The 12,175-nt window shown below is 37.2% G+C and overlaps 1 long non-coding RNA gene across 21 annotated transcripts in view; it reads right to left on the bottom strand.

The window, feature by feature from the left end:
- LOC134152437 (uncharacterized) overlaps positions 1-12,175 on the bottom strand; it is a 377,211-nt gene that overhangs the window by 153,636 nt on the left and 211,400 nt on the right. For 20 of the 21 annotated variants that reach the window (XR_009961013.1, XR_009961014.1, XR_009961019.1 and 17 more), the window contains one exon: positions 3,838-3,902. This is a non-coding gene — a long non-coding RNA (uncharacterized LOC134152437). Of the gene's footprint in view, positions 1-3,837; positions 3,903-5,666; positions 6,219-12,175 lie in introns of those variants that run through there. The other variant, XR_009961021.1, reaches the window with a different exon arrangement.

Genomic DNA, 12,175 nt, shown 5'->3' with positions numbered 1-12,175 from the left:
GTACACCGTCAACTTCCTATTTTGATTGGAGTCAAATACGTACTTTTTTCCCTTCTGTACATTATGGTCATTATTCTTTAAAAAAGGTGTGTCACACATGCAGGCAACATAAGGTCTGTAAAGTGCTAATTCTGTAATTCTGTTAATGGTGCTCAAACCCAAAAGGGAGGAAGACCTTGGAGCTAAGTGTTACCATCCCATTTGGCCGGCTCACAAAACTGGCAGAGCAGAAATGTGTATCATATGAAAGTAGTGCCCCGCACTTTGGGAATATTCACATTAGGGAACGTGACTTCTGAAGCTCCTGCTGGGTTACAAAGACGTGTCAGAATTTAAGTTGGGGCCCAGAATAACAAAAGTACTATGGGTCAGGCCTCAGGGACACCGACAAGCTGTGTAAGGATCTGGATGTTGTAACTCCAAAATGAGATTCTTAGGCAGAACTCCATATAAATCACAAAAGAAAGAAACACATGGGGTTACAGGTTAATAAATATCTGCGCTTATAATACTGAACTGTGTACGCAGAAAAAAAATATCATAAATCCAAGCAAAGATCAGGATCAACTTGTGACACTGTTCCTTACTATCCAAGTAGCACAGTGTAATATTTTTTGCAGAGTATTGTAGGAACAGAAAGGTTTCTTCTTTTCCCCTTAAAAATAATGTGCATCTATATAACAACAAAAAAAATCAACTCTGTAGGATAAGCTAATTCTATGGAGAAAGAATAAAGCAATAAATACTTGATATTTCTATGAATTTATAAATAAAAAAAAAAAACTTTTTAAAGCTTTCCTGTTAATGGAATTAAAATCATCATCAGTCTTTCTAAGTGTCTGCAGTACATACTTACAGTCCCTTTAAGACAACACGTTAGCATTGTTCGTAACAGGATGTAAATGAAATAATCAAGTCATCAGGACTATTTCAACATCAATAAACCCTCAGAGTGATTATTATATACAGCCATGACACAATACCTTTTTGCATACTTTCCCTGATCAGATTAAAGTGATGATGAATTCCTCGATGGCTCAAGTGTGCTCCAAGGAAAGCTAGAAGGTTGTACAGTTAACTCCCAGGGTGTAACTCTAAACCATACAACCTACTACCTCAACCCGGATGCACACAGCTTCCAACGGTGACCACAAAGTCTTCTTTACTTCTTCAGTATTTCTTTGAAATGTGACAGCCATAGGCCTATATATTTCCCATACGGGTAGGCTTTCAACTGCTGAAATAGTTTGCAGTCATTCTACACATTTAAGATGAGAAGACGTAGTCTTGGATTTTGACAGATTATGAATACAGAGGTAGGAACTCTATCCTGCTTACATATATATAAACATATGTATATGTGAGTTTAATATATATAAACATATATATGTTTGTGTATATATAGCTTTTATATATACAATTGCAGGAAAGATGCAAGTCCAACTACACTTCTGGAAAGAAATGGCCGTTTGGCCTAATTTAACATTGAAAATCAAGCAGATGCTTCTCTTTTTTCTCTTATTTGAATACAATACCTTGTACTGGTATATTTGTAAAGTTAGCAAATAGTATATCCTATCCTTACTCCACAAGAACCTTTTAACTTCCTCGTATGTCTTTGTAAATCCTAACAAAATATTAAGCCAAAGGCGCTTAAAATAGAGAACAAAATCACTTAAGTTGAAGATAAGGCAATGGACATGAGATGCATTCCATAAAACCAACGTCTAGTTTTGTCTGAAACCTTCCCTCAGGATTGTTGTCAAATACCACGGTGCATGCTGCACAAAGTTTTGCCAGATCACCATACTGACACAGACCCATAGAAGCGAGCTTGTGCAGTACATTTCAACACAAGATCGGATCTACGGGTTTATGCCAATTGGCATCACTGATTAGCATTTTCCTCTTAAACTGAGACGCAGAAGACTTTAAACAAACAAACATGAAGCAACTGTACTGACGAGCAATGAAGAGTAAAAATACTACAATCAGTTGTAAAGGCGGCTTCTTGGAGCATAGCTGCATAGATGATGAATGCATCAAACAAGCCAAAGACCCTCATAAAGTAACTTGTTTTTTGCAAAAGGAAGAAAAATCATTTTTAACAGACTGCCTGCACAACAGACTGTTTTGTCTTCAGCAGGAATTAACATCCTTCTGAGCACACTATGCCTTACTGATGAACTCCCAACAACTTAAATCTGACTACAGTATGCATACAGCATGCAAGACTGGAATCCGTAATTGGAAGTAAGATAAAAGTGAACAATACAGGTTTGTGCTTTGTGTCTGAGCACGTATCTATACTAGAACCCAAAATAATAATCAACCCACTAAATCTGAAAAGCAATGAGGCAAACTGGAGTGCAGCTCTCAGACAACACTATAAAGAGCACCTAACTCTTTCTTCCTATTACAAAGTTTTTTAGCTAGTACTTTACAATAATTTGTTGATTAAGCAATGCCTATTGCTCCAAGCAAATTTAATTTGTATATTTTATTCACTAATTCTCTAATCAATGCTATTGCCTAATAAATAAGACTGCAAGTAGAAGGGTTATCCTGAAAAACTTCAGGGTTAACTCCTAGAACAAATACTTTCTTCTTGTGACCGGTAAGCAGTTCGATACAAGTTATTACACACTAATTGTAGAGTATCCTATGCAACAGACTGAAAATAGGTCCTTTGAGACAATACCCAGTCAGTCAAAAAGGTGAGACACAGATGCAGTTTTATAACCTACATATTTTAAATGGAAGTATTTATAAATACTGCATCTTAAAGCACAGTATCTGACACGAGGATAACTTGTAACAATACAGCCACAAATACATTTGTAAAATACAGGCATAAGAAGTAGGTATCATCTAAAAACAGGTGCTGTAGAAAGGTCTCTTATGCTTTCAGCAGTTTAGTGAAATCTGTACCTGAACAAGACTTTACTTACTGCCTCTGCCTTGCATCAGTTCCCATGAAGGCCTGATTCTGCCATTGTTAGTGGGCAAAATCCCTTTCGGGAGAACGAATGTTGCCAATAACAGAGCTTTTGAATCAGGTCTACAGTTAATTTTCTTGCAGATTGCAACATGTATTTCTTGTTCAGTAATAGCAGCTGAATATTAGTAATGACCACCAGGCTTTATAAAATTTTAGTGGATTAAATCTTGCAAGGTCTACTGTACCTTCACTGCATTTTAGAAATAATTTCATAATTTACTTTCTAGAGGAGTATGTTTTAAACTTGCTTTCATTTTATCTACAACATTTCTGCAGCATTCAGAAAGAATGACATCTTTGTAATTATTTCCTAATGATGCTGAAGTGTTAGAATACATACAACGCTCTCAAACTAAAATATTTATTCTAATACCAAAAGTATGAATACAGGCTGCACAGATACCTTGTTAAATGATTCTAACAAATGCTGTAAGATTGCTTCTCAGATTTTAATTTTTGTAAACAAAAGAGATATTTTATGTTTCAAAAAGAACTGATCATTTCATTTTAGTTATATATCTAAATCCAACCATTTTAATTATACACCTATACACCACTAAATATTTGTTATATATTTATTAGACATAACAAAAGAACAAATTATATATTGATCTTCCATTTTAGTCTAAAGCGTCATAGAAACAAAAAGTATAAAGGCTACCCAAACTGCAATATTCTCAACAGAAAGTAATCAGAAAAAAAGTTCAATACGTATTTGCAAAACAATATTTGTAGGCTCTCTTAGAGAAAGAAATTGCTTTAAAGTTAAACTGCTCTTGCCATGAACTTCTATTCTTTAACAGCTACTAGAAAAATATTTAAGATCACTGTATTACCTTCGCTGAATTCAGGTATATTCAACTTCTTCAGTTGCCATTTTCATTTTAAAATTTTCCTTTCACTAAATAAAGAAAAAAAAAAGAAATTTAGGGAAAGATTTTCAAACATCTGCTCTATGAAAAGTGCTTTCAGAACAACCTGAAACATGTAGAAAATTAGTAATTATGCTTTTAAGATACAAAACTGACACATTGCTGATGCTCCTCTCAAAAGGCCATGCGAAGACATGCTGTGAACATACACACTTTGACAATGGGACTACTTTATTTAGTATTTCCCTTTTTTTTTTTCACTCAACAAATATTTTACTTTTATTAGGAATTCCAGAAGTGAAGGATCAGGCTTAATAGAAATAAATAGGGTTTATCAAATGGTGCTTATCATAATGTAATTTGATATGGAACTTCATAAAAAATATTAGGATAAGTTGAACTGGTTAAAGCAAAAAATGCTTGTAAAACTATAAAGAAAAAAATGTGATTACTGTGCTAAGATTTACAAATGAAAGATGTTCTTTCAAGCAATGTAAGCACAATTTTTTCCAACAGACATAGCTATTAAAGACATACTTAATTATTCTAACGAAACTATTAAGGGAAATACCACCATAAATCTTATAAACACTTTCTTAATAAATGGGCAAATGGAGGCATATGTGTCATATACATAAGATCTCCTTTTAGTAATTTCCCAGAATTCACTGCAGAGCAACAAAAATATAAGGTAGCAAAATTAGGACATAATTTTAGAAGTTGCTCTCTAACTGGTAAGGTATAAAAAGAAAAGTATTTGTTAAAATAACCTTTTTTTTTTTTTTAAAGCCACAAAGGTTTTTATTAGAGAAAAATCTATAAGGAACATTTTAATAAATACATAAGCATTTCTGATGTGTTTCAAGGTAATTTCTAGCTGAAGAATTCTGTATTTTTAACATAAATGCAAAAGGATGGGAAATACTAAAAAAAAAAAAAAAAAAAAAATCCAAAATACATAATAAAACACTAATCTGGCTGAGCTTTTTAAAATGTATCAGTCAAAATGAATTTTGTTACACGTTGTTCTAATTACCTGGTCATACATTACAAAGGACAGATAAATGCTTTTAAAAAAGGGTGTGCTGAAGCAGTCATATGCTCAAAACTTACTGTAACTTTGCATGCACTTATCACAAACATTCTCAATGGATATCTTAAATACTGTTTTCAGCTATTCTTGGACAAGTGCTGCTTTACCAAACATCTTAAAATAGTCACTGTTACTAGCTGCAAACCAAGCTTTCTTCATGAATGTCCCAATAATGTGCCTTTTATGCCTGTGCTTATTACACTGATTTCTTTGTAATGGATTTAGATACAAATCGTAAGAAACTCGTACATGAATTAACTCAGTAATAACTTTAATACACTGGTTACGAGAGTGCTCCCTTCCTATAGATTAACACGTTCTTTTTCTTCCACTCTTTAGAAACTGAAAGCACGAGTCAAACTTTATAAAAACAGAATTTACTTTCCTTAGCAACCTTAGCAGATCTAAATACCCACAACTTGCTTCTAGCTAACCAAAGCTTACACTGAATAAATGTAACATAAAGATCTTTGCACAATTCCAGTACTTAGCTTAGATAAAATGTACCTAACTACTTATTTCTACAGTTCGTTTTTTATTTACTTTCTATTTTTAGCAGTATTAGATCAAACATATCAAAAAAAGTTAGTTTAAAAAAGTGTCATCGGCTGACTATGTTAAAATTAATACACAAGGACTCAGTTCCAAAACAACGTTTAAAATAAAAATAAGGAAGGAAAAAAAGAAAAAGAAGCTATACCTGATATGAAAGGTACGTTTTCACCCAGTGCAAAATAATGCTACATTAAGCAATAGCCAAACAAACAAAAAATTCCTTCTTTCTTTTTTGTTTCTACTAACAGAATCAATCACTTAGGTTCATTTTGCTATATTTTTTTAAGCAGCTCTAACACATCCTGATGTCTCTGCAGTTAAACGTGCCAGCTATTTTTTTTTTTTTTTTTTTTTTTTTTGGAAGCAGGAGAGTCACTTTTTTTCTGCACTCTTGTATGTAGGACAAACTCAGATCTGTTTCTTCTTCTCAGGGGCTCCTGTTATTTCTCGGAATAAGACCAGGATGCCTGTCTTCTTTTTCGCTCTTCTCGGAATTCCAAGCACAAAGCACTGCGCAAAAGCTGCACCAATCCTTGCCGCAACTGCCTGCACAGGACTAGAGGTGGGGAGAGACCAGAAAATTCATCTCGCCCCTGCGCTGATTTTATAAATGGGGATTGCACAAATCTGCCGAAGCAAAGGGGTGAAAAGGCAGGGTGCCAGTTTGCTACACTATGCTGCAATGATCTCATGTTCAATGCTGTCGCCCCGTTTGCCCGGTTCAAACGCCTGTTCATTAAACAGGAGGGGAAGAAAAAAAAAAAAAAAAACTTTCATCCTTCAGACACTCAGGAGGGTTGTTCTAAAGTACAGATCAGCAATAAAAAATAAAACTTGTCGTTTCAAAATTCAGTTATGAAGTCTAAATATTCTGCTTATATTTTCTTTCTTTCCTTTCTCTATTTAGAGATAAGAAGCAGAATTTATCAGGCGTGAAAGGGACAGCCTCCTGGTGGTGTGCCAAAAAAGCCAGAATAAAGGCAAAGTTGTGCTTCAAAGCTCAATCGCTTGCTGAGTCTGGCTAAAGTCAAGTATTAAGATCCACCATTTTCTGAGCCATGTAAGAAAGGAGGAAAAAAGTCAGAACGGGTGCTGCTTTCCAAGTCTCCGTTGGCACCATCACAAAATCTCAGCCGTAAGGTCACATGATTCTCTGCCAAATGTGGAGTGCATTCCCATAAACCATTCTGCTGATACTGCGAAGGCAGCTATTGTCTAGTTTAGACCCAAAGTTCAGCCCACTCTTCATTGAATTAGCTGAAAAACGCATCACCTTTGGGGGTTGGGAGCCATGGAAACGTCTACCTGGCAGGCTGCCCACTTTTTCTGCCCATCAACCAGAGATGGGATTGTGCTGCCTAATGTAATGATGACTAGGAATGTGAAGAGTCGTCCAAAGTGAATCTGATTCTTGCAAAGCCTGCTTCATTTGCACAGCAAACTCTGGCTTCTTGTCGTTAAAAAGGAGCGGGGGGGGGGGGAGTCTTTCTACTAAACGTAGCAATTAAAGGTCTAGTAAACATGCCTAGTCTGCAACTTTACTTTCTAACATACCAAAATGCTTCCCAAATGAAAGGACTTAGTATAATGCAAGTTTTCTGATTTAAAGCAGTGCTCGTTTTTTCCCCTGCGTTAACGCAGCATTCCCTGGACATTTTTTCTCCCTAAGAAAAAAAAGTCTAGGGTACAGCAGATCTCTCCTCTCTTCTTGTTCCCTCTCTTTATTACCTCCTGATTTTATCCAGCTCAAATTACACTTGTGTGCAGCAATACCCACTAGTAACAGTGGGGATGCAATATTGCTGCAATCTTCCTCAAAGCAGTCTCCTGAGAAGGCTGGTTGTGTTTCCAGCAGCACAAAACCCTTCATCTGGAGCCCTCTTATCTTCACTATCGGGTAGGACAGCTGGTCCGCAAGTTTGCAGACCAGCACGTTTGAGACCATTCAGTACCCTCCCTTTCTCTAAATACTGTTCATCCAGACTTTCTTGAGAAGAGATGCAATCAGATAGAATTTATAAAAAATGTAAGTTATTAACTGGACAAAAAAATGGACATTAACTCCTCTGCTTTAGACCCGAAATTTCAGTTTTGCCCATCTATTGTTCTAATAGAACAATTATGCGAAAATACTACATAAAACAATGAGCAACAAATACACATCCTCCCAGCACCTAAAACGGAACATATCTAGGCACTCAATGTTGTCACCAGCTGAACATAAATCTAATCTGTGTTTCTACACACAAAAGCTTAATAGTTACTGCAAAATAGATGTTAAAACGTGGTAACTTCTCTGGTTTCCACATCAATAAAAATGGATGGCTGGGAGGGGCCCATTCTACCTATGGGCATCAGTAGGCAGTCGCACAAATGCACGTGTAAAGACGACGCTGCACTCTAATGAGCTTATTGCTAAAAACTGTTACGGAAGGGCAAACAACGGAAAAGACAGCAGCCTGGAAACCACAGCAGGAGGACATAAGAAACTGGTCTCATGAATACTGTAGGCCGTAACTGTTCGACTTCTTAGCTACTTTTATGCTTTGTTTTATAGTTCTTTTCAGTTTTGCTTTTATTTACTTTAAGGAAACTGAAGGTTCATTACCAAGGAAGTGTGAGAAAGGGGGCTTCGAAGTAGAGGGAGATGGTTACAACAGGAGTTGGGCAACTGAAGTGACTTCTAAGCACCGAGATGTCCCCCAGCCTAATAGCCCCCAGGCACAGCTGGGACCAGGGAGCCTGGGGCACCCTGGAGGTGCCCTGGCAGCACCGAGGCAGCCCCCGCCGCAGTCCAGATGAGCGCTGGAGCCAGGGACCTGCAGAGCAGGCGCAGGATGGGCAGGTGTGGCTGGGGAAGGAGAGAGCTCCCAGCCATCTCTCATCATGGGGATGGAAATGACCCCCATTCTCCCTGTCAAGTAAATGCACCTGAGATCCCTCTCTCTTTGGTCAACAGATGAGATCTGCCTGTCAGAAGAGACTCATTTCAGGCCTGCAGACCCAATAAATAAATCAATGCACAATTTCATGTCTCTCTCTCCCAGATTGAGAGCTTTACAAGGGCCAGGAGCAGAACAGCTCTCTGATACAGTGACGTTGTACAGAATCTCCCAAATTCCCTATCGGAGTGAAATGCCACGTGCATGATTTTTAACCCAGATACTTTCTTTTCACTGCAATTCAAAGAAGGCCACTTAGTCCTTAGGCTACTATCCATTATTTCCGTTATACATGGAAATTCTGCATTTCACTCCAAATATTTTTCATTATAGTCATATAGTTCGGACCTCAAGAATTTTTGTAAAGAAACTCACTGCCTTAGATGGATCACAAGCAAATTTTGCCTATCTTTAAGCTTCAAATATAAAAATGAGACATTAGGGCATTCTCCCATGAAGATCGCTGGGACCCTTTGAGGTTAGTTAAAACTAAATTCAGTTCTTTCAGGCTCACAATATTCAAAACCCCAGTTCTACTGACTTTAATTCACAGTTATGAGGAAACTGCAACTTGAGATTCCTTTTTTATTGTTTTGATAATTTGTTTATTGATTTATTTGGGTCAGCAAATCAAAACAAGTTTTTTTTCTTCTTTCTTCTGACAGGCATGTGGGAATCAAGCTCAGTTCTTTCCATCTTAATTTCACCAACAGCTGTAAAAATGTCTAGGTGAAAATACATCAAATTAACAACTCATGCCAGTGCAACCTATAAACCTGCATGTATTTGCAGCAAAGGTGAAAATAATGGTTTAATTAGAACTGATTGGAACCTTCCAAGTAAACTACAATGAACACAGATTCTGTTTCAAAATTATTACTATTATTATTGGCGATGGTATGTTAAAAAGGACAAGAAAATAGTCTGACTTGCAGATCTCAGGTGGGTGTTTGCCGCTAATTGGAAATAATATACAGTCTGAGCGGAGCGAACCTGAGCGGCAGCCTTAGGGAGACGACAGACACAGGGTTCCACGTAGTCACTTTTATTTTTCTGTGTGGAAAAACACGTTAACATGTGGCTAGCCCTCAAGAATGAGTACTTGTTTCACTAGTATCGAAGGAGGATGTTAGAAAGTTATTAAAAAATCACTTGCATGTATGCCAGGCAACAATTAGAGATGTAGATGAATCTGAGTGCTTTGCCTATGAACTAGTGCAACGACGGAACAAAAATAAAATATCTGCCAGAGTGCCTGGTCTTGTTCACGTCTAGCTGGAGCAGGCAAAATGGCCAGGTGGAGGGAAGCTGCACTTAGAAGAAGGAACTGTTTGATTCTTCTAACATCCAAACGGCAGGAAGGGGAAGGCAAAGCGGAAGGGAAATCTGGACTGGGCTGGGAGTTCCCGGCCACAGTCTAACGTGGTTACTTCGTCTGTGCTGAGCTCCCACAGGACAACGGGCACCCCGACCTTCTTAGCCTACCAGACAGCTTGTAAACTAGCTGGAAAAGAAAAAGTGGAGCTTTCTCGGGGCCATGGCAACCCTGCATAAACCGTGAGAGAACGACTGAGTGGAGGACTGGAAAAAAACACTGCAACGGTCACATAGTGAAAGGAAAGGGAATGAATGAAGTGGGCAATGTTTACTTTTCTTTTAATGTGTTTGCTCTTAAATACAAAACTAGTGAGCGCATAAATGTAGTTACTATGCATTAAAATTTTAAAATTAACACATAAAATAAACAGGACATGTGAGGGCTGGATATATTAAATATTTTTGTTTAACTTTTATATATTGTGTTGCAAGCCATAGCACTTCACATGAAAATAAAAACGCCTTGCTCTACAGACCATATTTTGAAAGACTTTAGAATACAGAGGCAAAAAAAAAAAAAAAAAAAAAAAAATGCAAAATGCATACAAATGACAATTTATCATCTACTTTCTACCTTCATGTTATCTTTAAACGGCGTTGTGTATTCCCTTTTTTCTGCTTTAAGGTTAACACCACAGAACTAAAAGACTTGAGCAAGATGCTCTGTGGTAAGGGTTAGAGATGTCATTCATTGCAATTTTTCTGCTCCTGAAATTTTCATGAACAATCTTACTTTTACTAACTCTTTTCCTCTAAACTTCTGTCCCTGGGTTATCGGCAGCCTATTTGTTTTAACTTTCTGCTGCTTAGGCTATATGGTTAGACCCTGAACTTTACAACCTTCTTCCTGCTTTGCTACGGGAGACAGAAAACTTTTTAAAATAGATGGCAGCAAAAACTTGAGTTATGCTCAGCAAATATTCGTGTTCACGCAAGAAAAGCTTTCTTCACAGGCTTTGTAAGATCAACTATTTCTCTAAAAGCATAGATATTCATAAAGAGCAAAGGGTGAAAATGTAATTAATGGAAACAGCTACCTAAAATTCAAATGAGCTTTCTCCAGTAACTATTTTGCTGTATTAAGGCATCTCCCCTGGGCAAATAGGAACAGGCTTTCTGTTCTTAGCTATGAAGCATGAGTGCAGTAGGGCAAGTAGCTCTCCACCACGTACAGGCAAGGCTGCACTGCCAGAAGCGTGCTGATGCTCTGAGGAGCACACAGCGAAGCCCAAACAAAGAACAAGTTCCCATGTCTCAAAAACTTAGTTTCTTATGGGTAATCCTGCAGGCACAGAATGATGTGGGGTTGTCTCCATAAAAATAAAGGAATACCTCAGGTGAAAATGCTTTGGTGTTATAAAATACCAAATCGAACACATGAGGCTAGAAAAACCTTTGTCACAGACATTTCCTTCAGTGTACCTGCTTCATCCCACACTTATTTCAGTATTCTCACTCCACAAACATTAAACAATTTCAGTTCCAGAGGTGCAGCATTCAACTCCCTCACTTACACCTAGTATTAGATATACAAAAACTCTTCTTACATCCTTTTTACCTCATTTGTTTCTTGTAGGTCTATGTACAAATACAGCTGAGTATTATCATTCTCATTCTTCAGATGAAAAGACCTGAAAGACCTATATTTGCCAAGTTAGCAAACTTGTAGTATGTCACTCTTCCACGAAAAACAATAAACTTATATGATCTTCCAATTCTAGATTGAAACATAACAAAGACTTATTTTCAAACATTAATTTTCAAAAACACACGAAAATAAAGTATGGAATACTTGACATTGTACAGTATTTAACTATACTGCACTGAATCTAAGTACTACACTGAATTCAGTAATTTCTAAATAATGCCTACTCAGTTTGCACCAATTTAACCACTACTTGTCACAACTGAAATTTATAGGTATCTTGTGAAAAACATCACTAGAGAAAGAGGACAGTAAACACAGAGAATTAGCTAGCAAAGACAGTAAACAACAAGTAATTCTTCACATCCCTTCTACTTCTGATAAAACAATAAATCAATGTTGACTTCTTTCTCTAATATCTCTTCAAGACAAGAAAAGCCATATTTAAAGCCAGAAACCTTTTCATTAATTCCTGACTTAACAGCACTTCTTTTTGCTTAGAGCTCCTCCACTGTAATTCCCATCCCAGTACTCCTCTTCAAATACTGCTGCAGCACTTGCTTAAGTTGCATGCCTAAGTGCTGGGGAACATCTTCACAACAGCAGTCCTTTCCTAGGACTTTGCAGGATGGAAATCCTCATAGACTGCACACATGCAACTCAGAGGGAAGCGCAGATGGCTTCCCCCTC

The sequence above is a fragment of the Rhea pennata genome, chromosome 1, assembly GCF_028389875.1.
Source record: "Rhea pennata isolate bPtePen1 chromosome 1, bPtePen1.pri, whole genome shotgun sequence".
Classification (NCBI taxonomy): Eukaryota; Metazoa; Chordata; class Aves; order Rheiformes; family Rheidae; genus Rhea; species Rhea pennata.
The sequence above is the reverse complement of the archived record's forward strand: the minus strand, read 5'-3'. Positions and strand labels throughout refer to the sequence as shown.